The sequence below is a fragment of the Notamacropus eugenii genome, chromosome 2 (genome assembly GCF_028372415.1).
Source record: "Notamacropus eugenii isolate mMacEug1 chromosome 2, mMacEug1.pri_v2, whole genome shotgun sequence".
NCBI classification, from domain to species: domain Eukaryota; kingdom Metazoa; phylum Chordata; class Mammalia; order Diprotodontia; family Macropodidae; genus Notamacropus; species Notamacropus eugenii.
Window position 1 is genome coordinate 458,063,265 of NC_092873.1, and position 18,116 is coordinate 458,081,380.

At 37.3% G+C, this 18,116-nt stretch overlaps 1 protein-coding gene across 1 annotated transcript in view; it reads right to left on the reverse strand.

Annotated features, from left to right (window-relative positions):
* PLA2G4A (phospholipase A2 group IVA) overlaps positions 1-16,061 on the reverse strand; it is a 168,444-nt gene extending 152,383 nt beyond the window's left edge. The window contains exon 1 of the mRNA XM_072648363.1: positions 15,956-16,061. The gene's annotated coding sequence lies outside the window, so the exon portion shown is untranslated. The remainder of the gene's footprint in view (positions 1-15,955) is intronic.
* Between the last annotated feature and the right edge of the window lie 2,055 nt (positions 16,062-18,116).

Here is an 18,116-nt window from a genome sequence, read left to right on the forward strand (position 1 = left end):
AGTGGCTCTGTGATCCCACTGAAATGGGCTCTATGTTCAATGATGACAACCAATTCACATTTTCTCATCTCATATGCATGTCTTCCTAAAACTCCTCCACACACTGGGCACCCGCTGTGCAAAGGATAACTCGTTGAGAACCTGTGTACTCCATAGGTATCCATGAAATGCCAAGAGAACTAGAGAAAGATCCTGAGCAGGTTGAGTGGACACCCCCAGTGACAGAGTCATACAGGATGGGCAAGAATGGTTTGGTTGAAATCTCCCTCAGAGAAGGGAATACTTACATTGAAGAAATCACAGATTAATAGGAAACATGGAAATGAAGTCGTCTTTCAAAAATCCTGATATATATGAAAAACTTCTACCCTTCCAGACTGATCTCAGGTAAGCTTCATCTCTTCTCAAATTGGGAAGAACTCCAATCCCCAGGGTCATGGGTAGCCCATGCCTTGACAGAGGCTGTTAACAGAAATATAATTTGCTGGATCTACTTCATTTCTCTAACACCTGACAATACCAAAATACAGTCAATAGAACATGTTGACCATCCATCACTGTCTCCATATAAAGGGTTCAGTTTAATTAATTAACAAAATGTCTTCCCTCTCCAATAGAAATATTAAAGAGAAGGAATGTTTTGTATGCTTCATTTCATATTCTCACAATGTTTAATATAGTGTTTTGTTCATAATAAGCATTTAATAAATATTTGTTGATTTTCTTTTATTGTTTTAGCAAATGATATGCTTATTGAGAAATGCATTGAAAACAGTACAGCACATCTACACTTCTGTATAACAAAGACCTTTGTGCCTCAAGAGAAAAAACTTAGTGGGCTTATAATAGAGACATTTTACAATGACATGGAAAGCTTGGTTGGGGTAGGGTAACAGGAGAGGTAGGAGAATTGACACTGTACATGCTTGAAAACTGTTTAGCCCTGCCCCTCAAAACCACAATGGTTAGAAATAATGGACAGAAGTGTCAGAAGCAAGGCACAACTGGTCTCAAGTTAGGGACTGAGGGGAAGACCGTATCAATACAAAAATATTGCAAGAAACCATGTTGTTAAGGGTGATGTGTCAAACAGTGAAGGCTGTTCTGGGATAGTACCTATAAAGGCTAGAAAGAAGTGACATAGGACCGTTTCATTCTCCTCCAGAATCACTTGAACCACATCAAAAATGGAAGTGAACTCTAGACCAGAAACAGTAGGCAGATGGATAGGAAACTGGGAGGAAGAGGGATGGACAGGGAGGTGGAAGGAGGGGGGAACTATTTTCCTAGAAAGAGTAAAAGTACTTAAGTTCCCAAGGGTTATGAGGTACTGCTAAAAGAGGGAGAAAGAAGCTCAGCTGTTTGATCCAGGGAATTTCCCTGACAGTATGGGAAGACTATAAGTCCTCTTATAATACAGATTTGATACATGCTTAGAGCACACAAGATAATGTCATCCAAATAAAAAATTCTAGGCATCTGCTTCTGGGAGATTGCAGGAGGAGAGTACACATGGATGGACATTCTCTGGTGGTCTACCATGTGGTTTGGAGAAGCCTTCTTCCACTGCCTGCAGAGCCAAAAAGATGGGTATCTTTAACTCAGAAACTCAGGTGGCTTTTGAAGCATTCAGCAAGTCCCATTACCCTCCCCTCCACCAAAACAACTTATAGTCCTAAAGATCGGTCTCAATTTGGAGAACAAAATCACCATGTCCTGTTTAATTCTTCTTCCCCTTGACCTTCAAACTCCTTCTTGTTCTGATAAGTGATATGTAAGTGCTCAAACTCTCCCTGGAAGTTCAGAAATATTTGACTCTGATGATACATACACTCACACACACATATGTATGTATATACAAATATATGTCTGTATAATTACATATCTAGGATGTTACAAAGTGCTTTCATCAATTATCTTAAATTCCTCAAAGAAAAATATTCTTTATCATAAAGGGTTCTTTCAACATGAGATAATCTCAGGTAAGCCATTTAATAGCTACTGACATTTACAAAGGACTATAAAGTTTGCAAACTCATTATGCATGTGAGTTAATTTGATCTTTACAGACACATGGTCCATGTTACAAGAAGGGAAACTGAAATTTAGAACAAATGCCCATGGTCACACACCCGTTAGGTTTAAGTGACAGGTTTCAAGACAAAGGATTTCCTGACTCCAAGCCACCTTATTTCCGTACAGTACAGCACTATCATCCACATATTTAAGTTATGAATTTGTTGGGGGAAAAATATGAATATGCCAATGAAATCACAAAACAAAAAGTACCTAATGAAAGTAAGAAGAAAAATATTATGAGAACTCACAGGAAAAAAGAAAGATCGTTTCTAGCTAAAAGATTAGGAAATCCTTCACTTCAGTGAGAAACACTTATTGCCAATCAACCACGTAGAAGGCATTATGCTAAGCACTGAGGATACAAATAAAAGGTAAAAGAAAAAAGGAGAAAACATGGGAACAGTCCTGTACAAACAGGCTGTATATGAGCTAAATCAGAAATAATCAACAGAGAGGAGCTAGAATTAAGGAGAATTGGGAAAGGTTTCCTACAGATGAGATTTTAGCTGGGACTTGAAAGAATCCAAGGAAACCAGAAGGCAGAGATGAGGAGAGAAAGCATTCTAGCCAAAGGGGACAGACAGTGAAAATGACAGGAGACAGGGATGGAATTTCTTGTTTGAGGAACAGCGAAGAGGTCAGTGTCACTGAATAGCAGTACATGAGAAGCAGAAAGGTGTAAGGTGTAAGAAGACTGGAAAGGGGGATGGTAGACCAGGAAAGGCTTTGACTGCCCTTTAAAAATAGACAGAAAGTAAATTTTCAACAAGCAAATACTCGGAAACATAAGGGGATGGACAATCTAGTCACAGATAACATTGTGAGCAAAGTCAGAAAGGCAAGGAACTTCATGATGCATTTAGGGGAAAGCCTGGAGCCAATATGGTTAGAGCAGAGAGCCAAGGAAAAGGGAGCATTAGGAAGTGAGGCTGGCATATTTTAGAGGCTTATGAATGCTCTTTGAAAAAGGTTGTGCTTTATTATTGTGCCAACAAGATCATATATTTAGAGCTGGAAAGGGCTTTAGTTCAACTCCTTCATTTTCCAAAAGAGGAACTAGGACTCAGAAGTCAGGTGACTTAGCCACAGTCATACCAGCTGTGTGTTAGAACTACAATTTGAACGTCATATTTCTGACTCCAAATCCAGTGTTTTGTGCTTTTGGTGTCATTTGTCACCGACTGCATCTGAGGAGCTGAGAAGCCAGTGAGAAAGTGGAAACAATGAATATAGTCAGCTTTTTCTAGGAGTCTGGTGGTGAAAGGGAGGAGAAACACAGGCTAATAGTTTGAGGGGATGGTAGGGTGAAACAAAGGTTTTATAAGAACCAGGGTTTTATGAGAACCAGGGCATATTTGGAAAGAACAAGGGAGGTACTAGTGGAAAAAGATATATTGACTATTTAAGAAGAGATGATTGAAGGGACATGCTCCCACAAGGAGCAGTTGAGAGTGGGGTAAAGGCAGTAATTACCTGAGTCGTACTACAACAGAGAAGAAAATAGTGATGGTATTGAAAGGATTTAGGTCAAAGACCTGAGGAGAAGAAGCTCAGGCAAAGTCCTCTAGCTATTAGGTAAAAGGAAAAAAAAAAAAAGGAAAAACCATGCTATTTTGTAAATAAAGATTAACGGCAGAAAAATCCAATAAGGAATTTTATGTCTTTCCAGAGGACCCAGCTGTGGGGAACATGCGGCCTCGAGACCACATGTAGCCCTCTAGGTCTTCAAGTTTGGCCCTTTGACTGAATCCAGACTTCACAGAACAAATTCCCTTAATAAAAAGATTTGTTCTGTAAAACTTGGACTAAATTAAAGGCCCCACCCAAGGACCTAGAAGGCCACATGTGGCCTTTTGGCCGCAGGTTCCCCACCCTTGCATAGGCAATCTAAAATGTATCCCAGTTACCCATCTGTATTTCCTGTTCTTAAGAGACTTCCTTTATATGCAACAAAGCTTGAAACTCTATAAAATAGTCTTTGGAGATCATTATGGGTCACTCCAGTATTTTTGCCAAGAAAACCCCAATTAAGGTCACAAAGAATCAGACATGACTGAACAATGATACTAACAACATGAGATCAATCAACTAATTAACAGTTATTTCTTAAGCACTTTATGTCAGGAACTGTACTGGGTTCTGGAAAGGCATGGATATAAACAAAACAGCCCCTGCCTTCAAAGACATTACAATCAGGGGGTCAGCAAATTATCATTCACTGTCTGTTTTTGTTTGGTCAACTGACTAAGAAAAGGTTTTATAGTTTTAAATACAGTAAAACTTCACTTTCAAACATGAAATCATTCTTAGTTCACAGGCCATAATAAAACAGACCCGCAGGGGATTTGGCCTTTGGGCTATGGTTTGCACCAAATAATAGGACCGCAGTGAGAGGCACACAGTAAGTGGGAAATAATACTTACTGATTGAAGCCTTATGTGTTCGGAAGATCGTTGGTCTGGGAACACAGAAAGCCTGACTTCTGGTCATCTGTATCCCTAGGGAGCTATGAAAACTTAGATAAAGTTTATGCCCTTTCTGGGCCTCAACTTTCTCATCTACAAAATTAAGAGTTTTAACTGAAAGATTTCTAACGTTCCCTTTAGCTTTAGTGTTTTCTGAATAAATTTCAGAAAATTATCTGTCCATGTAAAGTGGTAATGACATTAATGAGACTGGGACATGGTTATATTCAACAAGATAACTTGACCTAGAATACATTATTTGGTGTCTAAGGAAAATAAATATCCAATGAGTCAAATGGGAACATAGTTTCAACTTGGTACCTCCCATTAAGTCTAGCTCACGGAGGGAGAGTTTGGTTCAACTTTAGCTTTTGGTTGTGGTAAGGGATTAGACGTTATCTTTTTTTTTTCTTTTCCCCCACCAAGGATGCTGCCAAAGTCCTGGGAACCTTTGTAAAAGGCATCTAGTCAGCTCAGTGGATAGAGGGCTGGGTCTGGAGTCAGGAATATTCATTTTCCTGAGTTCAAATCTAGCTTCTGGGCAAATCATTTGCCTCAGTTTCCCCATGAGCTGGAGAAGGAAATGGGAAATCACTCCAGTATCTTTGTCAAGAAAACCCCAAATAGCGTCACAAAAAGTGGGAAATGATTGAAACAACTGAATAACAACAATAAAGCCTTTATTAAAACAAAAGCCTTAAGCCAACAGAAAGCCTTAGAGACACAGCCAAACACACCAACAGGGTCTCCACCTTCAAATCAAAGCACAATTATGAGCACATCTGAAACAGCACAGAATGGAAAGGTTCCTTCACTATCTTACAACGTAGTTTTCAGCTCTGTGTGTGCAGATAAACAACAATAATCTTTATAATTATAATACATTACCAAATCAAGTAGTTCCACTCAGGGCTTGCCTGGCTCTTTAGAACTTCCTGAAAAGTTATATATAAATTGTGCACTTGCGTATATGGACCATTCTGTCAGTCAATAAATACACATTAAGCACCTACTATGTTCCAGGCACCATGTGAAGCCCTGAAGATAAAGAAATGATCAAAAAACAAAAGAGAATCTGGGCCCTAGAGGAGCTCACAGTCTAACAGAAGTGACAACATGAAGGCTATGTACATGCAAGATACAAACACGACAAGCATCAGGGTGATCAGGTAAGGCTTCCTACAGAATGCATGCATATGTGTGTATTTCAATCAAATGCCTTAGAATGGCTCTCTATTCATAACCCCATCCTCCATAACTATCTACTCTAATCTATACCAGAAAAAAAGAATCTGGCTCTGCAGCATCCCAATCAAGTGGTTCCCCTGCTTTAAAGAACTCCAAAGGTTACCTTCTGAGGCAGCCATGAATGGCTCTAGTTGTTAGCAAAATTTTTGTTTTTTTTCATTTTGTTCTTGTTTCTCCCTTGTACTGTGTAAATTTTCCTTTTTGAAATTTCCACCCAGGCTACTGGTTCTGCCCTGCGTATCAAACAGAACAAGTCTGATCCCTCTTCCATGTGACATCACTTCAGATATGTGAAAATGACTTAACATACAACCCAAAGCTTTCTGTCTTTCTGTCTCTGTCAACTATCTCCAGTACTGTCAGCCTATCCTGGTATGATACAGACTCTCTATCCCAGATTCCACTGGACGCTTTCAGGTTCATCAATGTCCTTTTGTGCAAAAAGTCATTTTGAACAACATTTGCAATATAAACAAGCGCTCCTCCCCAAAGCATATAATTTGAATAAACAATCAGTTATGTATGTTACCTTCATTTCACTGAAATACAGTTCAGGGTTAGAATGTACGAGAGTAATAGAATATAGGATTATCAGATGAAGAACTATTACTGAAGCTATTTGCTGCTTGTCAAAAAGTGGTAGGCAACTTGTTTTAATATCATTGTCAATCAGTGACCCAGACAAAAGAGCAGAACAGTTCAATCAATGTGGAATCTTTTACTGAAAGGGTGGACTACCCCTTTATGCCCTAAAGGTATTTATGTTGTTAGAACGGCAAAAGAACCTGGCAAACTCAAAACAATAGTGCGCTCAAGAGGAGCTTGTCTAAACTGGACTGAACCAAAGATCTTTTTTTCCTTAGAATTCTTTTCCATTTTTGATAATTTTCATTGTATGAATTAAAATATAGTTTTTTTCTTCAGATGAATATATCATTTGCTAACTGTGGCCAGTTTGCCACTATGCATAATGCATAATATATAACATTCTGGTGGGACCTTCCTTCTCCATATTACTCATCAATCCCGTGTAAGCTATATCCTCCACCATTGCCACCACTAACACCTGGGTTAGAATTATTTATTGCCTTCTTTGTGGCTCTATTAGAAAACATCTGTAGGCAGGCTACTGTTTGCTTATCCCATAATTATTTTGTTACCTATGAAATAAAAGATGAGAATGGGCATCTGTCAAAAGCCTGGACTCTTTCAGGAGATTATCTTTCCATCTTCCACTTTTCTCACTATTTGATATGTAGGTTTTGGACTCAGGTTCTGCTATGGAAAGATGGAAAGTACTAAAGAGATAATATCTGTAAAACACCCAACACAGAGTCTTGCACATTGTAGGTGCTAAATATATGATTATTCTCCTCATTCTACCACTTCTCATTCTTATACCCTATCTTCTGCTAGCTCTGAAAAATCTAAAATGGGTTATGATAAAATATAACTTTTTTTCCAAAAGTACTACCTAAAGGTCTCATTTGTCAACTTAAAATTAATACGTAAATTTTCATTTTCTTCAGCTATAGAGAGGCAATAAAATTTACTGTGGCAAGATGAGAATGGGTCTTGAAATGGATAACCTGTATTTCTAGGTCTAGTACTATTTTTAATTAGTCCTGTGATTTCGGATAATTCATAGAATCATAGAATTTTAAAGTTGGAAAGAATCTTACAAACTTCTCTTTCACCTTATTGAACTTACTAACCTCTAAGATTCCTTAAAACTTGATCTCTCATTCTATCGTCCTATAAACCCCTTGTTGTTTACAGACAGATAACAGAAACTCATCTGTCTATCAGAGAGGGTGTTATTTAATGAGTTGCCTACATACTCAAGTGGATCTATGATCTCATTAATGTGGGTATTCTCTCCTATGATGCTGATCCCAACCTGTATCTACCCATCCTTTGTGATTCTTACCTCCTCTAAATTTTCCACAAGAGGTCCACCCAACTTACCAGGGACCTGGGGTTTTCTCTCCCTCTTTCAACAATATATAGATACTAACTTATTTGTAAAGTAGGCATGACATTGCCAAAGCCTACCTCTACCCATCAGATAAGATCAGATGAGATATTTGCCAAAGTCCTTTTCTCACTTGTTCATTTCTCTGATGAAATCCTTTACACTGTTATTCCTTTATATGAAGGTCACACGGTTAGTTTTTGGATCTCTTTGCTCCCATTCTTTCCCCTACACTACACTGTCCTAGCATCACAACCTCCCTAAGCCTCAGTTTCATTGTCTGTAAAATAGGCAAAACATTGCCAAAGCCTACGTCCTCCCAGATAATTATTATAATAATAATTACATGAGATAATATCTGTGAAAGTGCTTTGTAAACTGCCAAACTCTTTACTCAGTTAAAGGATCTATGATTTCATTCCTGTGGGTTCTCCTTCTACTGACTTAGATCACAACCCAGCCAAAAAACATTTATTAAGCTCCTATTATTATTGTGTTCAAAGTCTCGCACTAGACTCTAGGGGAAAGTAGTGTTTATATAAGACAAGGTCTGTGTCCCCATAGAACTATAAGTTTAAAGTCTAATAACAGAATAAGACACGGACTACTAGAATTCAAAATATTCAATAAAAAATGATGCTGTTTGCGGTAATAGGTGGGTGCAGAAGGTTTAGACCCATAAGGGACCTCAACAATCATACAATCCAATCCCTTCATTTTACAATCCAAGAAGGAAAGATCTTTATGAATAAGAGATGGCATTTCAATGGTGTTTTTAAAAATGGATAATGACATAAGAAAATTTTAGTATTGACTTCAGTACCACAATTTCCTCTTGAGAGCAAGTCAGGTAACCATTTATAGTCTGCAAAAACAAGCTGAGACATCAACTATAGTCCTAGTGCTATCGGGTTAATTCCTACTCTGTTCATAAAATTTCAGCTTCAAGATAGAAGTAATAGCTCTGGTGTTGACTGACTAGTTTCTTGTTTTATTTGATATAGATCTTTTCTTTCTGCTATCTGTTCTCTGAGGTGTAAATCTACCTTTTTCTTCTGTCCTCTGTAAAATTCCATCATATCCATTCTGCCTTGTAAATAAAACCTACATAAGATTTCTAAAAATGTTGCTTGTAGCTTATTGAGTTTTGTTTACCATGGAACTTTGCTCAGCATATTATAAGTCAGTTATTAAAATGTCTCTGTTGGTAAGTATGATTGACAGTATTGTCTATCAATGTATTCTAGGACAGTTTTTATATTAACAGGAATACAGGAGGAGGGAAAGACAGAGGTAGGAACTGGCATGAAAAAGTATTATTCAGTGGCAGATGTGTAGGATCTGTTCAGAGGACACAGAATCATCCAGTTCAGCTAGACTATAGAGTACTTGGATGAAAAGTAAGGCTGAAAAGGCAGGACAGAGGGTCTTTGACTTCAGGCAAAGGAGTTTGAACCTTACTTGGTAGACAATAGTCAGCTGCTGAAGATTTTAGAAAAAAGAAAAAGTATGACCAGATTTATGCATAAAGAAAATTAATCAAGGGTTATTAAAAGAAGAAAAAAATTAGTTAGGAGGCAATTGCCAAATTGGCAAAAGGAGGCAATTCTAAAAGTGTGGGCAGCTGTCAATGAGTACTAAAAGGGGGGAAGAAGAGAAGAGGACAGATGTAGAGGATGTAGCAATGGAATTAACAAGAACTGGTGACAGTTTGAGATGGGGAGAAAGGAATAATCACTTAAAAGTGATAGTGATACCATTCACAGAAAGCATAAAATCAGAAGGAAGTTGGAGCAGAACAGTAAAGAAGGAAGTTAGAGACATTCAGAAAAGAGATCGTAGCTAGAGATAGAGAATGGGGTGTTATCTGCACAGAGGGAGGAACAAATTGTGAGAGTGAAAGGGAGAGAGAACAGAAAGATGTCTAAAGGGAGAAAATTTGAGAACACCCACCTTAACGAGTTGAGAATAAGATCAGGAATTAGGGAAAGAGAGAAGATAGATAGGAGCAGAACAAGGGGAGACCCACTTCAAAGAATGGCCAAGCATATCCGATGCTGTGGTCATCCAACAGAGGATAAGGATTTTTTAAAAAACTCATTGGATCTGGAGATTACGATCACTGGTGACCTTAGAGAGAGCAATTACAGTAAAGAAATAATGGAAAATGCCATATTAAAATGGGTTGAGAAGAAAGTGGAAGTATTCTATGTAGATAACTTGACCTTTGCAAATTGCTGTCCATGACTCAACATATTTATCCCCAGTAATGAGCCTCTCCAAACTTGGTTGGCCTCAAATGATACACACTTTGTAAGAAAGCCTTCCAAGCTTCACAGGACCTAGAAGAGCTTATGGTCCACTAGCATGACCTTTAAAAACCCACAGTCATCTTCATGTCAAATGAGATAATGCAACAGAACTTCAGTAGAAAACAGATATAGAAATGTAAAGGTATTATTATCATGTCTGGGAGCTTGCCATTTTGAAAAAAAGACAAGCAATTAACATAAAACTAATTTTAAAAAAAGAAAAGAAAAAGCAATACAATTTGAGGCTAAGTACTTTAGGTATATAGGAGTACATAAGTTCTATTGTATATGGGAGCACTTTGGTGAAAGATATTACTGATTTTATAGAGAGATAAAACTGGTTAATAAACTAATTTTAAGCATTAGGTTTTCACAGCTGGTCATATCAGGGGATTAAAATGTGTTTTCTGATTACGGATTATTTGAATCCTATAAACCTACTTTGCACCTCTATAAAATGGGGTGACAATATTTCCTTTATAGGGATAGGGGTTGAACCTAGGTAAGGAAACTCCTTGTACAAATGCTACTCTGTACCTTCTCTGCAACTGACAGTCTTTTAGAGATGTCTAAAATTGTTGGGTGATTTTTCTTTATAGATGTGTTAAAATGAGCACCAACGAGTGGCTATAATAGTCATATAATCATAAATCTAGAAGATTGTGGGATTTAGTGTCCTTTTCTCAGACAGATGATGGACAGCAAATACCCAGTACAGAGTCTGATGTATGATCACTGGAGTTATATAATTATACAATATAATCTCCACAAACTTCCTCCATAGGTCCATCATGTACTCAGAACCTGATAACCAAGAATTACCACTCATTTAAATCTCTTTGAATCATAGCATTATAGATTCAGAAATAGAAAGATTCTTAGAGATATCTTATTCCAAACTTTTTTGTTTTAAAGATAAGAAAATTAAGGTACAAAATGTTAATCAATTTGCTCCACAGTAGAGTGATGGACAGAGGCCCTAGCAAAACCCAGCTTCTGTAACTCCAAATCCAGTGTTTTTTCAATTATGTCATGCTGTCCCTCCATGTCATCCTGTCTTATCAGTCCAACTTCTCCACCTCAGCATAGAGATCACTAATAAAACCCTTTAAAACATTTTTTAATACTGTCAATGATCAAAATTTAGCTCTAGGCATCAAATTTTATGAAGGCCATCTTGATATCATAGCTAAGCAGCCTCACTCTTTCACTCTTTTAGACACAGAGAAAGAATCCTCTCAAAAAAAACCAAATTAATACCATTATTTCTGCAACTTAATTAGCCAGTGTAAAAATAAAAATGTCTAAATGAATACTGTTTACCAAAAAAACATAAAAAAAGGAAAAAAAGTAACTGTTTTGAAAAACATTGTTTAGGGTTTGAGAATACAAGCAGAGAATACTGGTTTCTTACAATCCTACAGTTTTATGTAGACTTTTAATTCTTGTGATTTCCTTTTTCTCTTGTGCTCCAAGTTACTATAATTGTTGTTGCTGTACAATAATTAGTTGTTCAGTGGTAGAATCCCTGCCTTCTTTCTGGGTTCGGTTCCTGGCATTATCAGCATAATTGTTATCACCATCCTACCCCAATCAATGCCAATGTGGAATCTATAGTTTCATAATTTGCAGGCTTAATTTTCTCTACCACCCCACTATTCACAACATTAGCCTGTACTGGGCCCTGGGTAGACCACATTGTCTTTAATTAGAACCACCATGACTTAAAAAAGGACATTAATAAATTGGTGACTTTCCAGAGCAGCAACCAGGATGATTATATGAAAGACCAACAAGGGAGGAGAAATTGAATTTATTTGGCTTGTTCCCAGCAAAAAAAACCAAGAGCGGTGACCAGAAAATGCAAAATAGCCAATTGAGGCTCAGTGGATGAAAGTTTGCTACCAAGCAAGTTAACACAAAAGTGGAATGGGTCTCCTCTCCTTGGAAAAGGAAAAGCTGTATGACTGTTTGTCAAGTATACTGTTTGGAAGTAGGATTCCTTTCAGGTATCAGTTGAACCAGATGGCTACAGATTCTGCAGAAACATTCAGTTTTTCACAGCTTTCCCACTAATTCACTGGACAATCATGCTCGGTAGGACATGCTAGTGTATTATATTGCAAAAAACAGGTTTGTCTGTGGTGAACAATTCAGAATAAAGGTTATATTTTTAACAGAAAGCTAAAAAATATATAATTTATAATTTCATTCATCTAGCAGGCTTCTTATATCTGTAGAACTATATATATATATATATATATATATATATATTTCTAAAAATATGATTTTTTTGCTTCGACCTAATATTTCGTCAAGATTTGAAACACCTTAACATGGAAACTTCTCTCCCTGGTGGAAATCTACAACTTCTCTGTAACTTATGGTCTTAGAGATTTTCTGAGGCATTAAGTGACTTGCCCAAAATCACACAGCCATATGTCACAGGCAAGACATAATGAACCTAGACCTTCCTGATTCCTGGCCCTCTCTCCGCTGCATAATACTACCTTTCTAAAATGCCTAAAAAGAAAGATACCCACCAAATCTGTGGATATCATCTTGTCCATGACTGCGTTGTCACCCTTTGAGTTCACTGCCTTGACACAGCGTTCACTCAGAACTTCCTAGTAGTACAAGACACCAGTCACCAAGTTACATTGTCATACAGTGCCAACCTACAACCTCCTAACTCAAGGTTTCACTCATTCCCTAAGAGGCATTTCGTGAAGTCTTATCAGAGATCTATTATGGTGTGGAGGTGTTGCTATCTTTATCCGTAGAAAGAGCATCTCACAGGAAACCACGCATCTTCTGAAGCAGGGAAATACTCCTACATATGTGTACACAGAAAGTGACTTCAGTTAACCACATACACTTAACAGAGATACCAAATTTCTAAAGATGTGGTACTCAGTTTATGAGGGTTTATTCTTCACAAATCTCTGATCTACTTAGAAGAAGAATATCAAAAAGTCCTGTTTTTTGCTGTGTCACTAAAGTCTAAAATGCAATACAAGAAGCCCTTGCACTGCTGGGAGGAATGAGTAAGAGGAAGAGGGGCCTTTAAGGACTTTATTTGGGGTCAAAATTTCCTTTCCATACCATTAGTTCTTTTTAACTAGTTCTTTGTAAGTTTCAGTAATTCAATGTGTCATGAAAACATTCTGGAGAATATTTTCGTATGACACAAAGCTTCTAGTTTTTATTTTCTAAAGCTATGGAAAAAAAAAAAGGAGTTGGCTAGTGTAAGACATGTCTAAGGAAAATGAACCACAAACTAATTCTAGGTCTTCCTCTTTTCTACTTGCAAACTATTTTTAAATGGATATAATCTTAAGCTATTCCATTTACTCCCTGCCTTTAAAGTGTTCTAATTTTGAAAGTACCACACTCTGTAGATAAGCAGGGCTAACAGGACTTACTGTTGGCTAGGAATAAGAACCACTTATTTCTATTACTAAACATTGTCAGAGATTCAGGAATCTGCTTCACAATTTTTCTCCAACACCCTAAACCAAGAATTCTTGTCAAAAACTTTTAAATTACTTAAATTGTTCAGAAGGAGCTCTATTTTCTCCAATTAAAAAAGTGCTTCCTCTACAGGAAGTTTGTAAACTGCTTTCTGCATATACAGATTAAACATTTACTTCTCTATACATTTCACAAGAATTGCTTCAGTTACCATTTAACTCTTACAATGCTCCATTAAAGGGGAGGATTCCAATCTCTTACCTAAAATGAACTGGAGAAACAGGCTTGCTTATGGCTATATGGGCTACTTAAAATGTGAAACCTTCTAAGAAGTGTTGTTATTTTTCATTTCCAGTTTTCCTAATAACATTCCCTCTTAATCTTGTTTGAACTGCTTTACATGGAGCAGTGAGATATTTTAGCTGCTGAAGTCTGAGCATTTTTACTATCTCTTAGACACTCATTTTTTTTTAGATAGAAAGCATCTTCCAGAACAAATGAATGGTGCAATGCTGATCCCAGCATGCTCTGCCAGCTTTAGTTGATACATCATTTTTTGTCATCCACCAATAGCAGGTGCAAATTTCTTTTTCTGTGTTTTATGATAAGGTTATTTTTAAGTAAAATTAAAATATAATTCTAGGTTGTGGTAAAGTTAGATTACATCATGTAGAATCATAGATCATTCATGTTAGATGTTAATCTAATATGACCATGTCATTCTACGAATGAGGAAACTGAGGCTTACACTCATTAAATAGTTTTGCAAATGTCACAAAAAAAAAATTAATGGCAGAACCAGGATGAGACCTTAACTAGTCAGACCCCCAATCCTGTGTCTTTCCTATTATCATCCAACTTATTTTGAAATCCAAAGAATGTATTTTATCTTTATCCAGTCCCAAGCTACTTTTTTTTAAAAAAAATCTCTACCTATATTTAGAATACATATGGAGCAAGATAACATATGCACAGAAAATCACCTAATCCAACAAACTAACACAAATAAGAAAAGAATTTTACATTTTCTTTTAAGAAATAAAATAATTTTGATTGTGAAAGGCAACTAACAAACTGCAAACAATATTAAATTAAATTAAAACAGCCACAAAACAAAATCTATATTTTTCTCTTTCCTTTTCATGGCTTCTGCCTATTCCATTCTAAAACAACTTTTTCTACTTTCCCTCCTTAAATCTCCTTACCCCAAAATAGAATTCCTAAATCATTTTCCACTCTCAAATTACAAAATTGTTGTTATTCATCTTCCTTCAAACATCTCTATCTGTGCTGTAGTTACTGCAAGTCAGATTACAATTATTGTTTTGACCATCTATATTATTACTAATAGGTGATATTCCATCATAAACAAATATTGCCAAAATCATTTTAAGTCTAGGGGCACAGTGAAATAATGGATGGAGAGAAGAATTTGAAGTCATGATGACCTGGATTCAGATCCTGCCTCTGACAGGTACTGGCTATGTGACTCAGGATAAGTCACTTTACCCTTTTGGTGCTCTAGACAATTCTCATACTATAAATTGCAGAGAATCTTCATTGGTAGAGAGTTACATCACCTGAAAGTTCACAGTACCAATGACATCACTGGTCCAGATCCTACATTAATCTTTGCTTTCTTTCATGTTGCAACATCTGGAATTTCCAGAGAAAGGAAGAAAGAGAGAAAGAAAGACAAAAAGAAAGAGGGAAAGAAAGAGAGAAAGGAAGGAAGGAAGGAGGGAGGGAAGTAGGGAAGGAAGGAAGAAAGAAAGGAGAAAAGAAGGGAGGGAAAAAGGAAGAAGGGGGGAAGAAGGGAAGGAAGGAAGAAGGGAGGGAGAGAAGGGAGGAAGCAAAGAAGGGAGGGAGGAAGAAAGGGAAGGAAGAAAGGAAGGGGAGGAACAAAGGGAGAAAGGGGGAGGGAAGGAGGAGGAAAGGAAGAAATTAGAAGAAAACAAGGAAAAGAGAAGAAAAACTCAGAGAGAATCAAATAAGAGAATATAATCCATCTCTTCCTAGGAGTCTTTGAGTTGTCAAGTAGTCACAGTGCTAAAGTTTAAGGAACAGCAATCATTGGGCTACACAATCACGTGGAAGTGGTACAGCACTACCTTAACTGCTCTTTAAAAGCTTCTTTCAAGGTTCCAAGCTAGGTAAAGCACCTTTTCTGATTATTTTCTTTTTCATAGACCTCGTAAAACAAGTACACATTTGCTAAAAAGAAACAGGCGTTCTCAAGGCTCTGCTTCCCCTTTCAAAAGTCAAGTCACATGCAGACTGAAAAACTTGTGCCTTTTTTTGCCTCCTTCCACGGTTTTCTATCCTGACAAATTTAACAAACTAGCAACGAATGGAATTTTTTTCTTAAAAAAAAAAAAAGGAAGAGTAAGTATGTTGCTTACAGTTCTTGAATGTATACTAGAATCTTCAGATCGGTCTATCCCTTTAGCTTTCTGCAAGGCTTCTTTTTCAGTGCCTGGGTATGGACAAGTTTTAAAAAAATCATCTAAGTGGGAGGGGCTAGGTTGTGGGCTGGTCTAGCTGGTTGGGCAGATGTTTTAAGGTGGAATTGAAGAAGGGGAAAAGTTAGCAGGGAATTAGAAAAGCAGTCTAGAAATGTGAAGCCTGTGAACCCAGAAAAGTTGTCGAAGCAATGCAAAAAAAAAAAAACCCACAAGAATATAAAATATACGTAAACAAATTCTTTTTACCATTGAGTTCCTTGAAGTAACCCCTGTTTCCTCTGTTTTTATAACTATATATAGCAAGGCAGCTTGATAGCTAAGTAATGAATTATAATTTTGACTTTTAAAGAACATCTGAATTGAGTGCCAAGTAGCTGTCATTTGAATTTAAAAAGCAAACTGCAATCAATTCATATAGAGTATTTAAACTGGTCCAAAGTCCCTAAGTAGTTCAGAGCATCCAAGCTGACTCCAGAAAACTTGGGCCCCTATACTGAAGAATGTCCACTGTTGAATTAAAGTCTGACTGCCACACATTGATGACGTGGGATCCATAAACATTATGCTTTCTATTCGTCGTATTCAAACACATATCTTCCATTTGGTACTTTAATCAGTGGCAATATGCATTTGTGTTTTCTTCTTTACTCTTTGCAAAGAAAATTCCTTGTTAACCCCAATGCCACAGGGCTTCTAGATTCAATTCCTGGATTATTATCTTGTTCTTGATTGGTTTCTCAACCTGATTAAAGGCTGAATTTGAGGGTTCATTACAAATCTATTTAACAGATCTCTCAAAAGATGAATCACATCTTCAATTTCATAAGGTCTTGGTCTGAAGACTGACCAGCATGCCTTGAAAGGTGAAATGTTTTATTACGTATAAGTGGCAAAGAAAATGGGAGTAGAGGTCTCATACTTAACGTTACTTTTATTTTGCTCTAATTATCTTTCCTCCCTCAGGCAGAAGTGAAGAAAGAAAGACTATTTCAATATATAATTTAACTAGAACAAGTATCAAATGCTTCAGTCTGGGGGAGACACAAAGTTGAGTACTGGATATGGAGCTGGGTCTAGACTCTAATTCTGACACTTCATAGTCCTTTGATTTTGGGCAAGTCCCTATACCTTTCTGAGCCTCATGTTTCTTCATCAGCAGAATAGGGCACTAGAATAGAGATTTCATTGGCATGGTGCAAGTAGGTACCCACACAGTCAAGTAGGCAGTATGTATCAGACATAACTTGAACACAGTTCTTCCTTGTTTCTAGATTAACTTTTTAGTCACTCCTATCACATTACCTTTCCATATCTACAATGTAAAATAGGTTTCATGATACCTATTGTTTGGTCATTTCAGTCCTGTCTGACTCTTTGTGACCTCATTTGGGGTTTTCTTGGCAAAGATACTGCTTTGTTGTTTCCTTCTCCAGGTCATTTTACAGATGAGGAAATCGAGACAAATATAGTAGAGTAACTAGCCCAGAGTCACACAGCTAGTAAGTATCTGAGGCCACACTTGAACTCAGGTCTTCCAGACGTTAGACCCAGTGCTATATCTACTACACCACTTCGCTACCCTTCGGGGTACTTATGTAGTCCTTTAAGCTCTGGACGTATTTTCTCAACACCAGATCTCCTTGTATTGAAGAGCTGGGTCACCAGAACTCAACTGCATCACCACTCTATTCAAGGATTCTAGGGGTAACCTCAAGAGGTTCTAATGGTATCATCTGACCCCTATTCTAATTTATTCCGCCAATACCACTGCTAGTGATTAGCAGCCCAATATCACTTAACAGCTTCTCAATCTCATCAATAAATAATTGAAATCAACTAGTTCTTAAAACAGTATAATTACTGAGAAAATTTATCATGAACCAAAGGAAAATACCTTCCCTTTAACTGAGACATAGTCTTCCCTCTACCACCTCAGTCCCTGTGGAGAATGAGCTCAACTTTAAGGTGCTGCCACCAGACTTTGCCCTATCAATGTCCATTCTGGGTGCCATGTGGCTTATGAACAAGTTACTCTGGAGTGGTTGGTCCCTTGACTGCCTGGGGTAAATGACTTCTGGGATGGATCCCTCAGGTTACT